This window comes from Perognathus longimembris, chromosome 4, assembly GCF_023159225.1.
Source record: "Perognathus longimembris pacificus isolate PPM17 chromosome 4, ASM2315922v1, whole genome shotgun sequence".
NCBI classification, from domain to species: Eukaryota; Metazoa; Chordata; class Mammalia; order Rodentia; family Heteromyidae; genus Perognathus; species Perognathus longimembris.
Genome location: NC_063164.1, coordinates 90,594,256 through 90,620,315, shown reverse-complemented (window position 1 = coordinate 90,620,315; position 26,060 = coordinate 90,594,256). Strand labels below are relative to the sequence as shown.

General features: G+C 41.8%; 1 pseudogene; it reads right to left on the bottom strand.

Annotated features, from left to right (window-relative positions):
* Positions 1-1,817: 1,817 nt before the first annotated feature.
* LOC125350895 lies at positions 1,818-26,060 on the bottom strand (annotated as a pseudogene).

The following is a 26,060-nucleotide window of genomic DNA, read 5'->3' as shown; positions in this document are numbered from 1 at the left end:
GAAATATGAAATAACATCAATGAAACGGTAAAAAGACTAAAAGTGGTTACTTTGGGGATAACTACAAGAATTAGGATAGGGTGGGATAAGGAAAACAATGGCTTTTTATTATGTGAGGTCTATACTCTTAAAGTATTAGCCAAGACAAATAATTTTCATAAAGTTTGAAGTGGGGCTGCTGGATCTAACTGGTGCCATCTTGGCACGTGGTGGATAGAAAATTGGGTTTAACTGGCACCATCTTGTTTTCATGGTGGAGAGAGGGGAAGTACTACCTCCCAGGTGGCAGGTAGATGATAGGTTACAGGACCTGTCAATCCTGTGCCTTGAACTTGGGAGAGTCTCGAGTTTCCTGTGACCCTGCCCCCTGACCTGACCCTATTTTAGCGTCAGATCAGCTCAGAGGCCGTTATGCCATGCCTCCTATCTTTCTATCTCCTGGCTCTCCCCCTGGTCACCATGGCTTCCCTCTTCAGCTCTCCATTGGAGCTGATCTGGCTTGTTGGTATTGTTTTTCTGCTTCCTTTCCTCTCCAGCTCTCATGGTTCTGTTCTCTATCAGTGTTAAGTGTATTTGCTGGGCTGCATATCTTTGAGAAAGGAGTCCATCTGCAGACCGCCGGCATTCCAATAAAGGCTCCAAGTTCTACCTCTCAAAATGTGGCATCTCTGTTTTCTCACCATACAACAATTTATTTTAAAATTTTTCAAGAAATATAAAGTTTTCTATGAGCCCACTACCAGATTTCCTATAGGTCCTTGTTTCATGTCTAGATCCTAATTTTTATTAGCTAATTCTAAGTCTCAGTGCCAAGAGGTCATTGGGCACAACCTCAGTCTTTTCATCCATCTTGCTGTGAACACTGTGGGCTATGAAGTTTGCATGCTCTTCCATAGGTCAAGGGCCTTTAATAGCAGTTGGTGTTTATATGCTAGCTTTCATCTGAAGACTAAAATGCATGTTACAACATTATCTCACCATGTTCCTCTGGGGAAGGTGGGAGACAGTAGCTATTAACCCCATTATACACATGGGAAACCTTAGAGAATGCTCATAACCAACCTGCTAGGTTGGTTCTATCACTCTGAATTAAAGGAATAAATTCTAGGCCTTAGGACCCTTGTAAGGGATTCTGAAAGATTTAACCTTGTTTGTTTAAGGATATTTCTAAGACATTATGAGTGGGCTTAATTGTGGGCTTCATCTTTTCCCTTTTCTTCTAGCTGAGTGATCCAGGGCCAAAGGTAGAGCCATGGGAAGGGGATTAATTCAGAGTAGGTGAGGATTGGGAGAACAAGAAAAAAAGAAATAGTCTTTGTGCACAAAGTCTGTTCATTCACTAGGAGAATCAGAAAGCATTTGTAAAACTTCCCGTAGGTACCAATTCTATACTTAATGCCAAGAGAATTTGAGGAAGGGTAGAATTAGTGCTCATTCCTTGGTAGCTTACAGCTTACCTAAATGAACAATGTGGCACCAGTGTCCACAGGAAGGGAGAACAGAACAGTTATGTAGTAAGATTTTAAGAGAAACTAAGACAAGCGAAAGCTTGAACAGGTGTTTTTCCAGCTTTCCTTTTCTTTCTCTTGCCTTCCTCATGATTAACAATTGCAAGCACAATGGGCTGTTATCTGAACCAGTTCCATCATGTTTGTTCCTGAACATTTATATTTCAGTCTTCTTAGATTAATTTTTAGGTATTCTTTATTACAAATACTTACACTTTTGCCTGTAGACTGCTTCTATCCCCATAAAGCTGCATCTTAAATATGAAAGGGAAGCTGCTGTCCACGTGAGCTGCAAGTCCACAAATGGACTCAAAGTGGATTTCCAGCCAAGCAAGAAAGGAAGCAGTAGGTCACCAGAAGACCAACGTTCACATAACCTTGGACTTCACTGAGGAAGAAGTGATCTACATTGTCAGCAATCTCGGTGCCTGTGAAGGAGGAACAGGAGACAGAGGGTCAAGACACTGTCTCAGTTGGAAACCAAGAAGAAATGCTCCTTGATCTTTCCCCAGTGATGGCACTGGGACACATGAAAGGAAATCACATGAATTAATGCATGTCACCTACAGACCATCTTCTCCACACATCAAAAGAGAGAGCCCACACAGGATATGGCTATGGATCAATTATAAGAAACATATCTAAGGGAGGTCAGAGTGGACAGGAGTGAGAAGAAAAAAATATGAAAAAATAAGAAAAAAATCAAAGAGAAGCCCTGTTAATAAGAAACTCAATTGCCCAAATAAGGTTGAAAGGGGTGACATTGATCAAGACACATTTTATTCATAAACTGCTTTGTTGCATGGTAACTCCTTTGTACAACTACTTAAAGGTAATAAAGATATTTTTTTAAACTCAATTGAAAGTCCAGGTAACAGAACAAAAGAAGTTGAAAACAGTGTATCAGAGGCTAAAGATAAAGCAAACAAATTAGATCAAAGACATCGAAAGATGTAGAAGATATCAAAGGAACTTAAAAGACCTCTTATATGCCATCAAAAATCAAATATATGAGGGAAGTAGATAGATGAGAATGAAGAAATAAAAATTAAAGGCATTGAGAACCTATTTAGGCGTTGGAGGCATGGCCCAGGTGGTAGAATGCCAACCAATGAGCAAAAGCGTTAGATACAGAGTATGAGTGCCGGTCTCAGACAAAAAAGAGAGAGAGAATTTAACAAATAATGGGAGAAAGCACCCCCAATTTCAAAAGAATGTTATCTGTTTGATGTAGATTCACAGAAAACCAAACAGGAAGATCAGAGAAGAAATACACAAAAAGAAACAATACTGAAGTTGCAGAAGAGGGATGGGAATATGGCCTAGTGGTAAAGTGCTCGCCTTATATACATGAAGCCCTGGTTTTGATTCCTCAGCACCACACATATAAAAAAGCCAGAGGTGGCGCTGTGACTCAAGTGGTAGAGTGCTAGCCTGAGCAAAAAGAAACCAGGGACAGTGCTCAGGCCCTGAGTTCAAGCCCCAGGACAGGTAAAAAGTAATTAATTAATTAATTAATTAATAAAAAATAAATGAAGTTGCAGAAGAGATCAGACAAGGAACTTATAAAAATAAGCCCATTCAAATAAGAGCAGATTTCTCAACAAAAGAATAAATGTAAGAGGGCATGAAAAGACATAATTCTTCAGCCCCGAAATATAATAATTGCCAGTGTGGACTGCTTTCCCCAGTGAAGCTATTCATCAAAATTTATAGAGAAATAAAAACCTTCCATGACCAACAAAAGCTGGAGAAACTCATGACTACTATACAAGCACTACAAAAGGAAACTTGAGGAAATATTACCCACAAAATTAAAAAACAGAAACAAAAAACTACAAGAAAAAATAAATTCTACTAGAAGAACAGATTTGCAAAGCAGGAAGAGGAAAGAAGCAAGGACCACCAAAATAAAACAAAAAAAAATGACAAGATATACCATACCACTCAATATTAACATTGAATGCTAATGGTATCAACTCCTGAATCAAAGAACATAAAATGGCAACTTGGACAAAAACAATAGATTATTTGTTTCCTATAAGAAAAACATCTCGGGCTGGGAATATGGCCTACTGGCAAGAGTGTTTGCTTCGTTACATGAAGCCCTGGGTTCGATTCCTCAGCACCACATATATAGAAAATGGCCAGACATGGCGCTGTGGCTCAAGGGCAAAGTGCTAGCCTTGAGCAAAAAGAAGCCAGGGACAGTGCTCAGGCCCTGAGTTCAAGGCCCATGACTGGCAAATAAAAAGAAAGAAAGAAAGACATCTTATAGACAAAGACAAACACAGCCTTCTGATGAAAAGATGGAAAAACACCTTGCAAGCAGATAGATCTCATAAGCACATAAGCATCACTCCACTTACATCTGATAAAACAGACTTCAAGTTCAAATTAGTCAGAAGAGACAAAGAAAATCACTTCACACCATTAAAAATGGAATTCCCAAGGAGAAACTTAACATACATAAACCAAATAGTGGTGCAGCCAGCTTCATTAAAGGGAATTTCAGCTACTAATAAATAAACTCCAGTACAATAATACTAGGAGACTTAATAGTTCATTCTCATCAACAGAGAGGGTTATTCAAACAACCAAGAGGAAAAGCAACAAGGAAACCTCAAAATATAATGACATCATAGACAACAGACATACAGATATCTATGTAGCATTTCACTCAGTAGTGGCACAATGTACACACATCCCAGCAGCCCACAGAGCATGTTCTACCGCAACTCTAATACAAGAAAACGGAAATAATTCCTTCTACACTACCTGACCATAATGGAATTAAGGTAGAGCTCAACATCAAAAGCACTACCGAGTAAGACTAAACAATAACACTGTTGAATGACAAGTAGATCGTTGAAGAAATAAAGGAAAACAAAACAAAAAGTTCCTGAAAGCTAGTGAAAATGAAAACATATCCTACAAGAACCACTGGAGCTAAAACAAAGGCAATATTGAGAGGAAAATGAGTAGCCATGAATGCCTGCATCAAAACCAGAAAGCACAAGTGGATAAATATGTCGTGTGGTAGAGTGCCAGCCTTGACTGAAAAAGCCAAGTGAGAACGTGAGGCTGAGTACCAACACACACACACACACACACACACACACACACACACACACACACACACACACCCTGTGCAATCCAATCTAAATTCCTCATGACTAATCACTGAAAAAGAACCCAGTGTAATTTGGGGGAGAGGGGAAGAGTTAATTAGAGATGAGTCTCATAGGCTTTCTTGCCCAGGCTGGCTTCAGCACTCAATCCTCAGATTTCAGCCTCCTGAGTAGTTAGGATTATAGCATTGAGCCACCAGCACCCTGCGTAGACTTTTGGGTTGTTTGTTTGTTTGGGGTTTTTTTTGGGGGGGGTGGGGGGGAAATGTGTTGTTGGTGGTGGTGGTAGTTGTGGCACTTACACTCAAGGTGTGGGCACTATCTCTGAGCCCTTTTTACTCAAGGCTAGCCCTCTACCACTTTAAGCCATAGCCCTACTTCCAGTTTTCTGGTGGTTAACTGGAGATAAGAGGTATCACAAGGACTTTTATGTCCAGGCTGGTATCAAACTGTGATTCTCAGATCTCAGACTCCTGAGTAGCTAGGATTACAAGCATGAGCCACCTGTGCTCAGCTCCTTAGCTTTTTCACCCAAGGCTGGTGCTCTATACTTGAGCCACAGCTCCACTGCCCCAGAGTAAAATTTTTGAACACATGTTGCCAAGTGGTGCTGCTGGCTCACATCTGTATAGCTACTCAGGAGGCTGAGATCTGAGATTCACAGTTCAAAGCCAGCCCAGGCAGAACATGGATAACACTCATATCTTCAATTCATCAGGGAAAAAAGAATAATTACTTAAGGAGTGGTTCAAGTGGTAAAGTGTCATCCTTGAGCAAAAAAGCCAAGTGAAGCATAAGGAGCTGAGTTCAAGCCCTAGGAATAGCACATACACACAACAACAACAAAACCACACGTTAACTCTGGTTCAATACCTTCATTGAAGCTGAGCTGATGAGGTTCAGTTCATTCTTCTTGATCCAGAAGAACAGCACAGTTAGAGCTGAGCATTAGACCTGCAACACCGGTGGTGGGAGATAACAGTTACCTCTACAAATCCATTAAAGGGGCATCTCCCGCCCTCCAGCCCCTCCCCTGGCCTAGCGTGGCCAGGAGAACTGCTACTCAATCCAGCAGGAAAACAAAACCATCTCTTCCTTTCAGATTACTACTGGGATACAGTATCTGTTGCTGCTAGTGCTTAGAAGAAAAGATATCTGAGTGTCACAAGCCAAAGATATAGTGAAGAATAGAGGGCTGCTGTATTTGTAGATGCAGTCCTCCAAAAACAGTAAACAAATCAGGGGAAAAATGGGAAAGGGAGATCACATTATCCTTCCTTTTTAAAAGAATTACATATATCCTAAGTGAAGTAAGCCAGACACAAAGAAACATGGACTCTATGGCATCCCTTATTGGGAATAATTAGTACAGGTTTAGGCAAGTCATAGCAGAGCATCACAAGGCCCAATAGCTATACCCTTAGGAACACATAAGATGATGCTAAGTGAAATGAACTCCATGTTATGGAAACAATTGATATATCACAGTTGTAACTACTTTCAACGTCCTATGTGTATGTGTAGTTTCTATTATTGATGATGTTCTTGTATCACCTTCCTATGGTTGTACCTACACTATCTCTGTAATCTTATCTGAGTATATTGGAAACCGTGTTTACTGGTATTGGAAGTAGGAAATTCAAAGGGAATACCAAATTTGAGAGACACAGGATAAAAAAAGAGAAATAACTACAAAAGCAATACTTGCAAAACTGTTTGGTGTAAGTGAACTGAACACCTGGGGGGGAGGGAAAGGGGGGAGGGAGGGGGGCATGAGGGAAAAGGCAACAAACAGTACAAGAAATGTATCCAATGCCCAACGTATGATACTGTAACCTCTCTGTACATCAGTTTGATAATAAAAATTTGAGGAAAAAAAAAGAATTACATATATCCTTAACTTCTTATCTAATTATCCAGTTTATTAGGGGAAAATGTATTATACATATTAATTTTGTGCCTCAGAATCCAAAACAGAGCCAGGCCTGCTGTTGTAAGCCTTTAATCCCAGCACTCAGGAAGCTGAGGCAGGAGGATCATGACTTTAAGACCAGCCTGGATTACATAGCAACACTCTGTCTCTTTACAAACAAATAAAAAAGCCAAACTAGTAACTAACTAGTAAAATCAAAATGGGTATTTCTTAAGCATTTCATCTCCAGTGTTGATTCGGAAAATAATCCAACAGATCTGCTGTGTAAGCTGTGAAGACCTGTACCTGTTTTGTTTGTGCCCCTTTCCACAAACACAACAAACTAACTTAAGAAGACAAAAGAAGGGGAGAGGAGACAACAGTGTGGGACTGTCTTCATACCTAACAACAATGGAAGAAAATAGAGATGAGGAAGCTACCTAGAAGGGAACACCGATAGAGGAAGCTCACCCATGTGAATCTCACAAGCCCACATCAACAAGGTACAGGAACTACAGTGATTTGGTTTGAAAGACAGGGTAAAAGATAAAGCTGAGACTGTCTGGATTCAACACTAGAAGACAATCTAAGCCTCAGTCTACAGATCGTGTCACCGGGAGAATTTTCCATTATCAGTGTCTTCCAGTGGCCTCCTTTGAGCACCAAGTATGTCCAGGTAATTAAATGTGTATCTTGTGGGCCTGGGCTTGGCTGGAATGTACAAGGGTCCTGAAGATTCTTCTCTAGCTTCCTTCTGTTGAACTAATTTAGAGAAGATGGCAAAAAGCCAACATAACTAGAGACCTCATTCACAGGCAGATCAAGGAGCAGGATGCCCTGAGCTTTGAACGGTGCTACCATGTCACTGACCCCTTTATTCAGTGGCTGGGCCTAGAAGCAGAGCTGCAGCCAGGTAAGGTTGACAGGGTTGATGTGGAGCATGGTCCATCCCAGGGCTGGATGGAGCCCCCTGAGAATCCTCTTCTAACAGCAGGAGGTGGCCATAGTCAACATTAGCCAATGGTCACCATAGAAAACCATACCTGCTCAGCAAGATGCTCTGATCATTCAAGAAAGATTGACACGAAATTTTCACATCTCTACATGTTGCTAATTTTAAAATGTGTGGCCCTGGGTGTGACACTTTATAGCCCTGCCTTTCCTCTGGTCTGCACAGCTTGATTTTACAACATGCACGATGCTTATGATTGATTGGGAGGAAAAAAATCACAAGTAAAAGAGATTGGGGGACGAAGCAAGGGGTCAGAGTCCATATGTAGGTCACCTTGAGACTTGTGATCGCCTGGTTTGACTGAGTAAGGGTATTGAATCACTCTAAGATCTCCAGTGACTGGGGCCAGGCTGTAAGCAACTAAGTTACTCTAAGATCTAGTGTAAGTAAGGCCAGGCTGTGAGTAACTACTATAAGTACTAGACCGTCATAACATTGGACATGAAAACCACTATGAAAGTATGTATGTCTGTCCTGTGGCTGCTATAACAAAACAACACAAAGGTATTATCTCACAGTTTTGGAAGCAGGAATCTGACACAGGCAGGTCCCTCCTGGAGGCTTAAGGAAGAATCCATGTCTCATCTTTTGTAGTTTCTAGAGACTCTGCATTCTTTATCTTGTAGTCCTTTCCTCCCTCTCCAGTGTGGACAGTGCAGTCTTCTAGTCTCCTCAATCTGACCCTGACTGAATTTCTGCCTTCCTCTTAGGAGGATCCTTTTTGCAGCTGCTGTTAGCTGATTTGAAATAACAAAGGGGCTGGAGGTATGGCTCAATTGGTAGAGTGCTTGCCAACATAAATAAATAAATAAGATTTGCTGCCCCACAGTTCTGGAGTCCAGAAGTCTAAAAATCAAAGGAGGCTTGCCTTCTCCAAAGGCTCCAGTGTGGATCCTTCCTGCCCCTTCTGGCATTGGGTGGCTCCTGGCATCCTTGGCTTGTGGCCACTCCATTCACTAACTTCATCTTCACATATGCTATTCTTCTGTGTCCTCTTTTTTTCTCCTTTTTTTTTTTTTGGCAGTACTTGTGTTTGAACTTGGGGCTTCACACTTACTAGACAAATGCTTTATCACTGAATAACACTTTACTTTCTTCATCATGCCTTTGATATCCAACAATTTTCAGTTTAAAATTTCTTTGGTCCCTTGGGCTGTTGATGTTATATCTGAAAAACCATTGCTTACTCAAGACTACGGAGATTTAAACTGGTTTTCCTCCAAGTATTTTATTGTCTTAGATATCCTGCATATATCTTTGATTCATTTTGTATTCTTTTTTATTTTTTTAAATTGGTCATAGGGCTTGAACTCTGGGCCTGGGCACTGTCCCTGAACTCTTCAGCTCAAGGCTAGAGCTCTACCACTTGAGCCACAGTGCCACTTCCAGTTTTCAGGTGGTTAATGGGAGAGAAGCATCTCACAGTCTTTCTTGCCTGGCTGGCTTTGAATCTCGATCCTCAGATCTCAGCCTTCTGAGTAGCTAGGATTACAGGCTTGAGCTACCAGCACCTGGCTTATATTCCTTTTTATATCTGATATAGTTGTGTTATTTATATATATATATATATGTATATGTGTAAATATAGTATGTGTGTATGTATATTATTCTTTTGCATGTGAATATCCTATTGTCCCAGCATTTATTGAAAATTCTTCTTTCCCTACTGAACTGTCTGGGACTTTTACCAGAAATCAAGTTGCTGTAAATATACAGGCTTATTTATTAACTTTCAACTCTGCTCCATTGATCTGAATATCCTTATATGCCAGTACTGTTTTGTAGCAATTTATGAAGTTAGGAAGTGTATCTTCCAACTTCATTCTTTTTCAAGATTGTTTGGCTATTCTTGGTTCTTTGCATTTCCATGAGTTTCAAGGCTCGTGCCACCTGTTTTTATAAATAAAGTTTTATTGGAATACAAAAAAAAAAGCTGAGAATGTCTAGTAGATCCATCAGCTCCTAGAAGTTTTGCATCTACCCAGCAGTGAGAGAATAAAGAAGATAAAGAATAACACGGGAGGAAGTGTTATAGGCCAGACCTGCAGCGGGCAGCGTGTGCTCCACTGACCAGAGTGTGCTCCACCACATGAATGAAACCACATGGCTGTGCCTTTGCACAGGGGAGGTTGAGGAAGGTTGTTCAGCTCTGTATCTAGGAGGAAAAGGAATACTTCTAGTAATGAGAGCAAATTATAGAGTTCTGGCAAGGACTGAACACCCTGCCTATTTGCCATGCCCTCTTAATACTCTAGTATCAGATGTTTGCCAAATTCTAGAATCCTTGGGAAGCTGACTCTTACACTATCTCACAGTGTTTACTCTGCTTTTCACTACTGACATACACAAACTACTTAACCCATCCCAACTCTGGAAGATAAATATTATTACTGCTCTCCCCATTTTACACATGACAGACTTGAGGCCAAGTGAAGCTACATAACCAGCCCATGGCATAGGAAGTGGTGGAGCCGAGAAAAGAAATCTAGTCAGTACAGTTCCAGAGTCTATGCCTTTTACCCACATTCTCTCCTCCCAAACTGAACCTATCCAGGACGCATGGGATTATCCCCTAAGTTGTTTCAAGTAAAGAAAAGCAGGCATTTCACTTGTTTCTTGAGAGCTGTCCAGGTTATTTACAGTTTGAGATAGAACAGTAGCCATTTGCAACCTGAATCTTAGCCAGGAAGTTCCTTCTCCTTCCACAGGTCATTTAGTCACAGCAGTAGCGAACCTGTCCATGATGTCCATCATTGGGACTGAAAAGCCACCTTCCTGGGTTTGCAGTTAGACTCCAGCACGGCACAGGCTCCCTGGAGAAGCCTGGGACGCCAGCCTCCTTAGCAATACTCTGCACCAAAGCACCAAACAATTCCTCAGAGAGCACTATTGAGACATAGCAACCAGCACTGCTGACCATGATACAGGCAGGGGGCATATCATCAATGCTTCCTAACTAGCATCTTTTTAGTGATAGGTAGGATTTATGGGTAACAGGAACTTCTCCACAATCTTTTCAGTTTTGATAATCCTGTCATTGTAATTCTATTTCAGAGATAAGTAAATTGAGATGCAGATTGGTCAACTAACATCTGAATGTACAGAGAGAAAAAATGTACAGAAAGAATGTACAGAGCAAGATTATCACTATCCACATGTGTGCTATTTGGTGCATGGAGTGTACTCATTGTGTAAAATGTCCAGGATGAGCCAGGCACTTGTGGCTCACACCTGTAATCCTAGCTATTCAGGAGGCTGAGATATGAGGATCATGGTTCAAAGCAAGCCTAGGTAGGAGAGTCTGTGAGATTCTTACATAAATAAACTGCTCAGAAAAATATGGAAGTAGCACTATGGCTCAAGTGGTAGAGCTCTAGCTTTGAGCACAAACAGGCTCAGAGACAGTGGCCAGACCCTGAACTTGAGCCCCAAGACTGGCACACACACACACAGTGAAAGCATTTCCCTAGCTGCACACTTATACTCTTCTCCAATAAAGTGGAACTGTGAATGTGAGCAATAGAACACATATACTGCTCCTATCTCCCCAAGCCTTCATGATGTTTAACAAACTGAACATTTGTAATTATGCCTCAGATTTCACATGCTAACATACATATCATGAGGATAAAGAAGTATGTGTCTATATCATACTCGTATAGGAGGGGGAAAGCATTCAGTATGTTCCATATGCTAATTGTAAAACCTGGGAGAAATTGCTTATTTTCTATGAAGCTCGGGTATCTTCTGCAAAATGATAAGCTTACCAAATTTCTCTATTATGTATGTTGGAAATCTCTTTATAACTCAGAAAAAATTGACTCAAATTTTAAGTTAAACTTTCTATTTCATAAACTCTGCACTTTCACAAATAATGAGGAATAATTTCTCCATCTCTTCTGTGGGCTCCTACAAGTATACTCGTGGAGACTGATGTAATGCTACTCTTCACAAAAAAATAAAATTGAATTATTTTGTATCTTCTTAAGGAGAGCCATCAAATAGCACGAAGAGGTAGTTGGCACATGAGTCACCGAAGAACAAATCACAGGGTCACAATCATAGTCCTCAGGCTCAAAGGCATCCAATATGAGCTGCATCCACTCACACTCTAATGTACCACATGAAAAATAGCCTACAGGTGTGGCTGGCTCAAAAGCACTCCAGGAAGAGACTAGAACTGAGCACAAGGGGAACACAGCAAAGAAACTCATGCTTCCCCATGAAGAACTTATTCAGATCTGTCAAGAGCTTGGGGACCAAATAGCCAATAGCCTATTAAAAAATAACTTCTTTTGTAGGTAAATAGTGTAGTTGTTTCTATTTCTTAGTTTCTAAAGAAACTAAGGAATGTTGAATAGCGCAGATACCCTCCTAGCACAGCATTCTTACATTTCCAGGTATACCCAAGATTTAGGTATACCTGCAAAAATCAAGAAGTATCTTTGGAAATGGAAACCCCTTTGTACAGCTACTTAAAGATGGATGCCCACGGTTTATACCTGTAATCCTAGGTACTCGGGAGACTGAGATCTGAAGATCTTGGTTCAAAGCCAGCCCAATCAGAAAATTCCATGAAACTCCTACCCCCAATCAACCAACAAAAAGCTGGAAATTGAGCTGGTTCAAGTGGTAGAATGTCAACTTTGAACAGAAAGCTAAGGGAGAGTGCCCTGGCTCTGAGTTCAAGCCTCAGTACCATCACAAAATGATAATAATATACAGTAAAAACTATAATAAATAAAGTTATTTGGGTTTTTTTTTTTTTTGCCAGTCCTGGGGCTTGGACTCAGAGCCTGGGCACTGTCCATGGCTTCTTTTTGCTCAAGGCTAGCACTCTACTACTTGAGCCACAGCGCCACTTCCAGCTTTTTCTGTTTATGTGGTGCTGAGGAATCGAACCCAAGGCTTCATGCATGCTAGGCAAGCACTCTACTGCTGAGCCACATTCCCAGCCCTACAGATAATTTTAATAAGAGTTGAAAAAAAGAAGGATATTTGGTAAAATTAAGAAGAATCTGAGATTCTTTAGGCAAAAGCATTCTCAGGCCCACCATGTAGTTATACTCAATGTTAGAATCACCAGGACAGAGACCAGAAGACTTAGGTAGTCCTGCTGCTTGCAGACTTCATCAATGAACAAATTGAATGGGGCCATTGACAAAGAGGTTGGTCTCTATGAGGAGACTGGGATGACATGGCCAAAAAAAAGGGGGTGTACTAAGGAAAAAAAAGAAAGAAGAAAGGAGTAGTCACTTACTGTAAACACAGGAAAACACGGACAAATACAGAAAAAGCAAAGTGATTTAGGTTAACTTCTTGCATAGGAAAACACTCAGCACCTAAATAGTTTAAAACTATAAAACTGTTAGGCCTCTAGACTGGGTTTCTCATCATAGAACAGTTCCACTTTCTCACCAGTTATAGGGACATAGTGTTCATCACCATATAGGAAAAATGAAACTTGGTAGACTAGTTAAGAAAACTGGGTTCTCTTGAGCAGAAATGGGATTCATGGGATCAAAAATGACAAGGAAGGAAACAGAGCCGCCAGGTGCACCCCGCTGTCATAGTACCGCCCGTGGCTTCCCTTTATCCAGCAATGGGTCCCATGATTGTCAGCTTCAGGGCCCAATGGAGCAGCTGAGAAGGAAGAAAGGAGTCTCTACCTCCCATCCTTGTGTGGCAGAGAGCCAAAATCCAGCTAGAAACAAAGCACAGCTGGGAGTACCCTGCTCAGCAATGACAGGACCTTGAGCAGGATGTCTTTGACATGACAGACATGGGACAAGGCAATGTCCCAACCTTTCTAGTCAATAACTGGGCCTTTCACATGCTCATCTCCCAGGACTGGTCACTCCACTGTCACCAACATCCGACCAGCCACAGCTCCATGGAAACATTCTGCAAAGAAATGTGTCTGAGGATACCAGGACTTACCCTGAGGCACCAGGGAGAGTAGCTTCCACATTCCCTAGGAATGCATAAAAGAAGGAGCAATGCTGCTGAGATGATTTGAACCACTATTCTCCAATGGGAATCAGAGGAGAAGCCAGAGGCAGAAAGGAAGAGCAAAGCAGAGAGCCCTGCTCCTCTAAGTTTAGGACTCATACTGAGGGCCTCAAGGACTAGAGACAGTACTCCCTTACCAATGAGGCTTCTGAGCAGAATAAACTGCTGGGATTGCTCAAATCATCCCATAAGGGACTATCCAGAAATCCCTTCACTGTACAGCTCCTGCCCCCCAAAAGGCAACAGAGCCTACCCAGCAACACTGAGTGCTGAGATAGAGATTTTCTAGGGCCACAGCTGGCACATGGGGCTCCAGCACTGCTACTGGCTGTCTGTACTGGAAACCTCCCCAAGACCTGCCCAGCATGCCTGCATCCCCAGCCCTCGCTCACCAGGTACCTTAGTGAGGAAGAAGTCTGGGTGCTTCTGCTTGCAGAGGGAGAGAACTGGTGTCAAAAGCAAGATCCCACAGGGCAGAAACCATACTTTCCAAATAAAAACTTAAGCATAATAACCCAGCACATATAATATGAATATATAGGGGGCAGGGAGCAGATCATGGGAAATAAAGTCATGATGAAGGACCTCAGACCTGTTGAGCATGCTAATGCCAAAAGGTAAGGAAAATACACCTGCCCTATTATAAGCTAGGTGACCCTGGACAATTTCCTTAGCCTCTCTGAACTTCAGAATGTTTATCACCAAATAAAAAATAGGTATATGAATGGTGTCTTTGTCAATGGACTACTGAAGAATCAATTGAGATAATGTCAGTGGGCATTATCTATCAACTATCTGGCTGTATAATCTTGAATAAATTTCAGCTCTCTGGGGCTATATTTATTGCCTAGGAAATCAAGGGATTGAATTTCCAAGATTCCTTTGCAAAACTAACATTCTCTGTCATGACCCCCACACACAAAAAAAGAACAATTATGTGGCCATGGTTTTATATGCCTAATTTGGTTGCTGTGTGATCCCTTTCGACAACGGTGACCCCAGCATCAATCTCTTCTGCCTTTCCTCTTTGAAGGAAGAACCATTATTCCTGGGAAGTGAGCCTCACTGCATTTATCCCAATGGTTATGAGGATATCCAAATACCAAGAGGTAAAAGCAGATGCCAGGCTTTGCAATCACAGTGCAGGCACAGCCCTAGAAATGGAGAAACTGTCCCTTCTTCCCTGAGAAGCTTCCCCTGCCCTGGATTGGCCCCTCACCAGCAGTCCGAATAGGAGGAAATGACCAGACACATGTTTGGGTCTCCATGGTGTCCATTATCTGCTGTAAGAAACTGAAATCTAACTGAGCAAGCTTTTTTTTCTCCGGGAACAGTGGAGCTATTACTCATGATCGTTCTGAAGATTAAATGAAGTCAGATCTATCTTGTGCCTGGGGTAAGTAGCAAGTCAACGTATGTGTTGCTGACTATGGTGAGCATTCGAATTTTATTATCACAGCTGTCAGAGGTCACAGCATGAAATTAATTTCCACAATTTCACCTCCTTCATCCAAACAAAGGAAGCAGAGGCGGCACCCCGTCAGGCATCTGCCTTCTGCAGCCTTGATCTTGGATTTTAGGTTGAAAAGACCCCAAGTATTAACCTGCTCAAGCCATTGCTTATGAGTCACTGAACATTGTGTGAGTAGAGCAAGCTGAGGCCAAATACTTTTCACTTCTGTCCTCAAAGACAAGTCCTTAGCTGAGCAAATGATCTCTGGCTTCCACTGCAGGAAGGTCTCGTAGCTAGAAACCCAGGAAGGGAGTGAGGGGCTATTGGTGAGCCAGTTAGCAATCTGTAAGCATGTTAGCTGTGTGTGAATCAGAATAGACCCAGAGAGTGTTGGCAGGAATGCAAAAAAAAAAAAAAAAACCAGGGCAAATACATGCCACTTGCACTTGACAAATGCAACCATCACAGCCACTCTGTCACTGAACTTTCCAAATGGGTGGGTGCTGGAGCCTTCCAAGATCTCAGACATGGTCCAGGTCCTCTATGTCTTTCTAGAAGCTGACTCGTGGTTAGAGTGAGATTTGCCTATCTTCCCTAGAGTGAGATCTACCCCTGAGTAGATATCTTCAGCACCTACGTACACACACACACACACACACACACACACACACACACACACACACACACACACATATTGCCAGGTGCCAGTGGCTTACACCTATAATCCTAGTTATTTGGGAGGCTGAAATCTGAGGACTGCAGTTCAAACCCAACTTGAGCAGGAAATCTATCAGACCCTTATCTCCAATTAACTTTCAAAAAGGCAAATTAGAGCTGTGACTGAAGTGATAGAGGGCCAGCAAACACATGCGTACACACACATATCATCATCATCAAGCTCTCCTAAGGCAAAATGATGGGGTTGGTAAATATTTTATGTAAAATTCAAGATAGTAAATATGCCATCAGCACCACAAGTGGTGCAGTATTAACTCTGCCATGCATAAAGAAATGAGTGTGACTTCATTGCCAGGAAACTTTACAAAACAGACAATTTGCTGGATTTGGTCCACAGTCTTGTGTGCTGACTCTTGAGATAGGCATTGAGTGTTTGCCTTCCCTTCCATCCTTGTTTGCATCTGGTTGCTCCGCTCTGTGTGCCCAGTTTTCATTTACAGAAACATCATTTATTCATATGTCTTCCCAGAGCCCAGGCACTGAGTGCTCAGTAAATGCAGGGAAGAAACGAGACTCTAAGGCCCACATATCTCCAAAGCCGGCTGTCTCTCTTAGTTTCTCCATCATAAATGAGACAGCACAGGGTCATGTGTGCAGAACATGCCCGCAAAGAACTGTGGCTCCACAGAGGTGCTAGAAAGGTCTGGTCCATATACCACAGCTTCCATGTAAGACCAAAATCTATGTTATATGAGTTACCCCTTTCCCACCCTGCCCAGCCAACAGACAGCTGTGGAAATGAGTCTTCCAGGTGTGCAGAGACACGACCAGTAGTATCAAGGCACCACTTCAATTGGTAAGTCCCCTGTAGCCTCCCTCATTTGTTTCTAGAAGACAGCCTTATGACATCAGCAAGGTGGTTGTCTCACACCATAGCCAATGCCAAGAAAAACAATTCCATTTGGGAAAAGTCAAAAGCCAAGCCAACTCACGTGAGAGGCTCTTGTATTGTAAGCACAACATGAATTGCATTTGGTACCCTGCAGCCTAAGACACAGAGGCCCTGACTTCATTTCATATGTAACTAATGACTATTTCCCTGTTCCTGTTATTTGCAGACTAAGGAGGCCCCTTAGGAGGGACAGTTACAGCTTCTCTACGATGCGGCTCAAGGCTACTCAGGCCTGCTTCGGAGCAGAGAGACAACAATAGGAGGGGTAGGGGACCTAGTAGAAATGATTTCTCTGCTTTTCAGATCAAGGGACATGAACAGACACATAAAGAATCCTAGCCCATCCTCAGGTGAGTCCCTACTGCAGCTGAGGCCTGAGTGCTGCAGGAAAGGGAAGCATTGGCTCTACCTCAAGAAACCAAGAAAGATACATGAGCAAGACTGCAGAAGCAATAAGAATTCTCCAAGTAGAGAAGGGATCTTGACAAAATAGACAGCTATGCCAAGGCACAAGAGTGTCTCAAAGCAAGATGTCATCAGGGAAAAGTAATGTATTATTCACTTTAAGTGAAGAAGTGGTAGGACAGCACTGGTGTGCAATCTGCAACCAACTTTCATACAACGTTTTATCTCATGTGAATGAGCTCAGTTTTTACCCTTGAGAGGTTTGTCCCACAAATACTTATTGAGCACTTACTACATGTTAGTAAAGTTCTAGGCTAAGGGAACACAGAAGTAAATACAATATCCTGCACTCATAGGGGTTAATTTCTCGATGGAAAGAGATGCTGAAGGAGCACAAATGCATATGTCACAGGTAAGTGGTGTTAAGGAAGATGATAAGGTAAAGGAATAGACACACAACCAAATACTGTCTAGGCAGCCACTTGGCTGGATAAAAAGAACAATTTATGTTGATATTTGGGGAAAGAACATTCCAGGTACAGAGAAGACCCTAAGTTGGCAGTATATTTGATGGTTCCAGGAGCAGCAAGAAATCAGTGTCACTGGAGGCAGGTGGGAAAAGTTTGGGAGAAACAATGAGAGATGATGGCAAAGAAAGAAATAGCAGGGGCTACAATATTCTAAGCAATGGAACAGCCTGGTCAGGTGACAGAGGGCTATGTCCATTCTGACATGAGGCCACTGGTATACTTAGGCCATCTCACATTGGAGTCCAAATTGCTACAAGCGCCACATGGTGCCCCACAGTGAGTACTGGGAGAAATTGTTGGCACCCATCTCTTCCAAGAAGGTTCCAGAACTCTCTCTTGTCATTCTCCCACTGGACCCCAAAGAGCTTTGGGGCTCTTGAAGGTTCCAGAGCTCTCACTGGTCATTCTCCCACTGGACCTCAGAAAGCTTTAGGGCTCCTGAAGGACCAACAGACCAATCACAGCTCCTGATGCCAGAGACCCATCAGAACCAGCACAAGAAGCCCACGTGGAAAGGGGTATTGAAATGTTTTCCAGGGTTTATATGTACAGGTGCTTGAGGCCCAACGCAGCCCAATAGCCATCTCCCTAGGGTCACTAGGCATTCTGACTCCTCTCTTCTTACCTGAGCATGGGTGGACTAGACAACTTTAAGGTGATGAAGTTTGTATAAAGACATTTCTTTTTTTTTTTGTTTTTATTATCAAACTGATGTACAGAGAGGTTACAGTTTCATACGTTAGGCATTGGATACATTTCTTGTACTGTTAAGACATTTCATTTAAAGATTTCTTTTCATTGAGTGAAAGGAAAATATGACTGGGCCAGTCTGTTCATGCAGCAGCACTGCTCAGGGCACAGTCATCAGTAGTAAATGTAAGGCTTGAGGATGTACCTGACCTCCTTCGGCACAGCCTCGGCACAGTCCTTGCCTCCGTAGCTGAGGACTCAGCCATGTTACCTGGCTTTCTCAGTGTTCTGATGAAAAAGAAGTCAGGTAACAAACAATACAAAAAATGTACCCAAGGCCTAACGTATGAAACTGTAATCTCTCTGTACATCACTTTGACAATAAATAAGAAAAAAAGAAAGGAATATAAATCATAGTCAGAAGTCTGTATTCTATTTCTAGTGTAAAATAAAATCATTTGCAAATATTAAAAAAAGAAGAAGAAGAAGAAGTCAGAAGACAAAGAGCAGACCTGCATGGCTTGGGTATCTGGACCTCATAAATCTTCCTCTCCTCTCCCATGGCTCAGCCTTCAGATCAGGAGAAGTCTCACACAGCAAAATCATCCCAACAAAAGACAAATTTGCACACTTCTAGAAACAGAATGCTTGAGCTAGAATCTTAGATGTTGTATGTTTTAATCCCCTATTTTATAGATTTAAAGTAGATACCAAAGAGAGGTTAAGCTAGTGTTGTCATAGAGCTAGTGGATCTAGTTTGTGCCATAACAAGAAGCAATGGAAGGAAGAAATCTTAGACTCTTCATATGTTGAAGAGTAAAAGTTGCCTGAGACAGGGGGCATGCTTGGCAGCTCACAGGGGTACCATCTAGATATGGGATCAGCTATAACCACAGTCTGATAATCACCACTGGGCAGCAGAAACTCCCTTGTATCAGGCTATAATTAATTAAGGAGCCTGAACACTCACCATGGTCACCAAGCTCTTGATAAATAATTATTTATCCCAAACAGAAATACTCTTGCTACTGGGGGGCGGGGAGCATACAGTTCCTCTTATCTTCATGAGAAGTGGCTGGTAGGCTGATAGGAGGCAGGCAGAGCTGGGTGTAGGAGTGTGCTCCCCAGCACACAGCTGTGAGCACTTCCCTCCTCCAGGTCTGTTGCTCTCTCTATATAAAATGAGGAGTTCAGAGTGGCCCCTTCCTCGCGGGCAGCACACTCTGCCCCCAGCACAGGGACACACAATGCCCAACCTAGGTCTGCGGTTCCCCTTCACTAGATACCAGCCCACAGTAAGGTCCCACAAAGTTTATGAACCAGCCCAGTGCCGGTCAGAGTTTGTTTGCCATCACATATGTCTGCTTCGTGATCAGGAAGTCAGATGCATGTAGGAAGGCTGTGTACCTCCGCCTCGGACAGCTATCACTGCTCCGGATGCACTGTCTTTCTTCAAACCAAACTCTGCCCTAGACCCTAAAGGCATCTGAGATTAGCTAAGCACAGTGACATTTGCTTCCCTAGCATTGGGGAGAAAAAGGCAAGGGGATCATGAGTTCAAGGACAGCGCCCCAGGCTTCACAGCCAGTAGTATGGAGTATAGTGGGATGATGTCTAAAGAAAATGGGCTTTGAAGGATGAGGTAACAAGTTGGATAAGAAATGTACTTCCCTTACATATGAAACTGTAACCCCTCTGTACATCACTTTGACAATAAAGAAGAAAAAATGGGCTTCTTGGTTGTTGTTGGTGGTGGTGGTGGTGATTGAGGGTGTATGTGTGTGTGTGTGTGTTTGTGTGTGTGTATGTTTGTGCACATGCATGCTGAACTCAGGCCTTGGGCAGTCTTCCAGAGTTTTTGTACTCAAGGCTAGTGCTCTATTACTTGAGCCACAGCTGGACTTAGGGCTTTTTTTTTTTTTTTTTTTTTTTTTTTGGTGGTTAATTGGAGATAAGAGTCTCACAGACTTTCCTGCCCGGGCTGGCTTCCAACTTTGATCCTCAGATCTCAGCCACCTAAGTAACTCAGATTATAGATGTGAACCACCAGCAACTTGCTAAAAAAAAATCATTTCTAATTTAAAAATTAAGGATTAATTTCTTTGATTAATTAAAAGTAAGAATATGTCTAAGCAGCAGGCAGTCATCCTTAGTATCACTCACAGTCTTCGGGACAGGTCACGGTCACCCTCGTGGGAGCTGGGCATTTCCCATTTATCTACATTAGCAAGTACATTGGCCAACCTTCTCACCGGGTGATTTGTTTTCATAAAGTTGAGTTCCTTGTTCCTGGCCTGTAGACACGTCATGCAAATAAATGATCTTCCTCTGTCTCATACTGTGAGAAGATTCTATGCTGAGCCCTGGGGTAACAGCTGCTGGTTCACCGAGTTCAAAGCCCAGCCAGGCAGGGGAAAATGTCAGGCTCAATGACTGGCAAAGATAAAAAGGAAGAAGAATGAGTGGATTTGTTCTGCCTGATGAGGTCTCTGAAAGCCACAAAGAGGAGGTAAACCCATTTCTTAGCACTGCTATAACACATTACCACAAACTGGGAGCTTTAAACACAGAAATGTATTGTATTACAACTCCTGAAGACCAGCATGGAGGTGTCATCAAGGGGCCTGCTCTTTCTGCAAACAAAAGAGGTACTCTGTTCCTCATCTCTCACAGCACCTGGTGGCATTCCTCACTTGTGGCCCCAGCACTTGGCGCTCTGCTCCTTTCTTTTCTGGTGTTCTGTCTGTCACAATCCCTCAGACTTTATCATAGAAAGACACATAGTTGTGTTCAGGGCCCATCCAGACAGTCCAACACAAGCAATCAAGCAATTCCTGTGGAGATTTTCAACTCAGTCCTCTCATTTGCACATAATGTACCCCAGATCTGGTAATGACTTGCTTTCACAACTCAGCACTGCTAGAAAAAAAAAAAAGTGAAAACATCACCACAAACTTTACAATCTATTCCCATTTAACCAACCAGAAAGGAAAAGACTAGAGGTCAAGTGAATGCCCAAATTCACGCAGCTGCATGTTTGGGGTTATTTACCCAAGGCAAGGTGGGTTGCTTTTGCAAAGCAAAGGCCCCTGTGCCTTCCCTGGTACCTGACACAGTATGCTCCCTGGACACAATAAATCAGGGCAAGACTGGCAGGCCAAGGAATCTATAGTGGAGGTGCAGTTCAAGGGGTAGGGCCTCAGCCTTGAGGACAAAAGCTAAGGGATAGTGCTCAATCCCTGAATTCAGATCTGGCAGGCACACACACACACACACACACACACACACACACTCACAATCACAATCACAATCAACTAATTGATAGATGTAAAAGACTTCCCCAGATTTAGAAGGATTAGATTTAGAAAATGTTAATTCCAAGAATTCATAGAAGCTAAGGGGAAAGAAATCAATTTTCTTTCTTTCTTTTTCTTTCTTTCTTTCTTTCTTTCTTCTTTCTTTCTTTCTTTCTTTCTTTCTTTCTATTCTTCTCCTCCTTCTCCTCCTTCTCCTCCTCCTTCTCCTCCTCCTCCTCCTCCTCCTCCTCCTCCTCCTCCTCCTCCTCCTCCTCCTCCTCCTCCTCCTCCTCATCCTCCTCGTCCTCCTCCTCCTCATCCTCATCCTCCTCCTCCTCCTTCTTCTTTCTCTTCTTCTTTGTTTCTTTGCTGTCTTGGGGCTTAAACTCAGGGCCTGGGGTGCTGTTGACTCTCTTTGTGTTCAAGGCTAGCGTTCTACCATTTGAGCCACAGTGCCACTTCGGGCTTTTTCTAAGTAGTTCATTGGAGAAAGGAGTCTCACTGACTTTTCTGCCCCAGCTGGCTTCAAACTGAAATTGTCAGATCTCAGCCTCCTGAGTAGTTAGGATTACAGGTGTGAGCCACCAGCACCTGGATTAGAATCAACTTTCTTAGCCAAGTATTTTTTTTTCTTTCATGGATTTTATACTTGACCTTCTTGGTATTACCTATTTCTTTTTTTTTTTCAAATTTTTATTATCAAACTGATGTACAGAGAAGTTACAGTACAGAGAGGATACATTTCTTGTACTGTTTGTTACCTTGTCCCTCATACCCCCCTCCCCCCTCCCCCTTGCCATTTCCCCCCCCCTGAGGTGTTCAGTTCACTTACACCAAACAGTTTTGCAAGTATTGCTTTTGTAGTTGTTTGTCTTTTTTTTTACCTTGTGTCTCTCAATTTTGGTATTCCCTTTCAATTTCCTAGTTCCAATACCAGTATACACGGTTTCCAATATACTCAGATAAGATTACAGAGATAGTGTAGGTACAACCACAGGAAGGTGATACAAGAACATCATCAATAATAGAAGCTACAGATACACATGGGATGTTGAAAGTAGTTACAACTGTGATATAACAATTGTTTCCATAACATGGAGTTCATTTCACTTAGCATCATCTTAGGTGTTCATAAGGGTATAGCTATTGGGCCTTGTGATGCTCTGCTATGACTTGCCTAAACCTGTACTAATTATTCCCAATAAGGGAGACCATAGAGTCCATGTTTCTTTGGGTCTGGCTCACTTCACTTAGTATAACTTTTTCCAAGTCCTTCCATTCCTTACAAATAGGACAATGTCATTCTTTCTGATAGAGGCATAAAATTCCATTGTGTATATGTACCACATTTTCCTGATCCATTCGTCTACTGAGGGGCATCTGGGTTGGTTCCAGATTCTCGCTATGACAAATCGTGCTGCGATGAACATTGTTGTGCTGGTGGTATTACTGTGATTTTGTTTGTGGTCTTTTGGATAGATACCCAAAAGTGGGGCTGCTGGGTCATAGGGGAGTTCTATATTTAGCCTTCCGAGGAATCTCCATACGGCTTGCCAGAGTGGCTGAACCAGATTACATTCCCACCAACAATGAAGTAGGGTTCCCTTTTGGCCACATCCCCTCCAACAATTGTTATTGTTAGTTTTCTTGATATATGACATTCTTACTGGGGTGAGATGGAATCTCAATGTTGTTTTGATTTGCATTTCTTTTATGGCCAGTGATGTAGAGCATTTTTTCATATGTCTCCTGGCCATTCTCATTTCCTCATCAGAGAAGTCTCTTTGTAAGTCTTTAGCCCACTTGATGAGGGTTAGCCAAGTATTTTTATAAGTCAGTGGTTTAAGAGCCTCATATTCTTGTTACAATCAAGATCATCAATTCCCCCAAATTATCTCTAAAAATTATAGAAGTCAAATGGCTATATGGTGATCAAAATAATGATGATAGCCAGGTGCCAATGGCTCACGCCAGTAATCTTATCTACTCAGGAGGTTGAGATCTGAGTAGCATAGTTCAAAGCCAACCCAAGCAGAAAAGTCTGTGAGACTCTTATCTCCAACAAACTACTCAGAAAAAGCCAAAGTGGCTCAAATGGTAGAGCACTATCCTTGAGCAAAAAGAGACTCAGAAACAGCACCCAGGCCCTGAGTTCAAGTCCTAGGACTGGCAATAAATAAAATAATAATAGTGATAAACACTCACATTTTCTGAGTTGTCACCTCGGGACTTGTGCTAAGCATTTTATCTGTATAATCTCATTTCACCCTGTAAAGCAGGTAGCATTATAATACTACCTTATAGATAAGGAATATCACAGGTTCACCCACTTATCCCAAAGACAGTCAACAAATCTGTCTTGAACTTGAGCTAGATTCTAACATTGATTTTTTTCATTGCTGAACTGAATTTAGTAACATGACATAAGCCCCTAGAGTTGACATATCATTATGTAAAATACATAAATGAATACAGTCTTCTTTTGAAAACATAAACAAGCCAGGCAGATGAAAATAGGCTTGTTTCCATTAAATAAAAAAATGTACAAAAACAAAGTTTTTCTTTCCATATCATTTGAAGAAGGGAAATTATAATTTAAAACAATATTCAAGTTTATCACATTTTAAAAAGGACAATAAAATGTTTTACTTTCATCAGTTTCCAGATTTATTTTGCTGCCAATTTTGAATATAACTGAACTTTCAAATCTGCTAACAACAACCAAGTAGTTAATTCCATTCTGGATTTTTTTTTCTTGGGGGGGGGGGGTGGTCATGGGACTTGAACTCAGGGTTTGGGTGCTGTCCCTGAGCTCTTTTACTCAAGACTAGCTCTCTACCACTTTGAGCCACAGCTCTACTTCTGGTTTTCTAGTAGTTAATTGGAGATAAGAGTCTCACTGACTTTTCTGCCCAGGCTGCCTTTGACTCACTATCCTCTGATCTCAGCCCCTTGAGCAGATAGGATTACAGACATCAGCCACCAGCTCCTGACTCCATTCTGGATTCTGAGGCACCAATTTCTTTTTTTTCTTTTTTGCTGTTGAGATATCAGACCTTTACTAATTTTTGCACATAACAACTTGATTGTACCTTTTTAGAAACTTGAAATTTCAGTTATAAGACTTGGAATATATTTTCTTTTTTTCTGAGCCTGTACTGGGGCTTAAGCTTGGGGCAGGTTTCAGTTTTCCTGTTCAAGGCTGGTGCTCTAACACTTAGGTGTCATACTTCCACTTCTGGCTTTTTTGGTGGTTAAATGGGCTTTTCTCCCTGGGATGGCTGGCTTTTAGCTGAAATCCTCAGATCCCAGCTTCCCGGAGTAGCAAGGATAACAGACAGGAGCCATCTGTATCCAGCTAGTATTAGAATGTGTTTTCATGCATTGTGCTAAGCATTGAGGTACTTCTAACCCGGATACTTCTTTAACTTCCATGAAATGTCTGGATTATCATTTCCTGACTTTATTTTTCTGAAATCTTTGTGATTTAATATTAGATTTCTCAGACTCAATAATTGTATTTCTTCTTAACTAGCTTATTACTTTTAATTGTTTTAGTGTTTGGAAAAACTCCCCGACATTATTTTCCAAGGATTCTGTTCAGGTTTTTTTTTTTTTTAATTGTTTATCTTTTTGGCTGGCACTGGGGCTTGAATTTAGGGGTCTCAAGCACTCACTTGGCTTTTTCAACAAGGCTAGAGCTCTACCATGTTAAACCACACCTCCACTTCTGGCTTTTTGCTGGTTGATAGGTAAGAGCCTCATAGACATATTTTTTTGGCCTGAGATAACTTCAAATCTTAGCCCTCAGATCTCAGCCTCCTGAGTAGCTAGGATTACAGGTATGAGCCACCAGCACCCAGCTCTCAATGTTGAGTATTTCATTTCTGCTGTGTGATCAGAAACATTTTCACTTCTGATTTCCATGTTTTACAGCATCCTGTCTTTATTTTATAGGTATTTTAGTTTGCCTGTAAAGATATTAATGCTTCTCATTGCTTGTTTTCAATTGCTTTACTTTTGTTTTGTGTTCTTTTCTCCATGTTAGAGACTTCAACAGATGTCAGGTGAATACTAGTGGGTGATTGCTGTAGTTTGAATCTTAAACACCTCCCAAAAGCCCATGTGTTAAAATCCTTTCTAGTTTGGTGTTATGGGGAAGTGGTTCACAATTGTGTGCACATGCGCATACATGTGCACACACACATGCGAGCTGAGGCACCAATTTCTTCTTGCAAGTTTTTCTTTGTTTCTTTAGCATTTCCTCTTGAGAATGACTAATGAAAATATCTCCAACTAAATAGAGTATCAATAAGCACACATCGCCCACATCTTCTAAATTTAGGAGCTGTTTGTTTTTTACTTCTATTCCATTAGCTCTGTGATTCTACTCGTCGTTCACAAAGTTAGTTTATCTTTTGTTGATCTTCACATGCAATGTTGACAAGTTCTGCAGTTGCCTTCTTCATGGTGCCCACCAT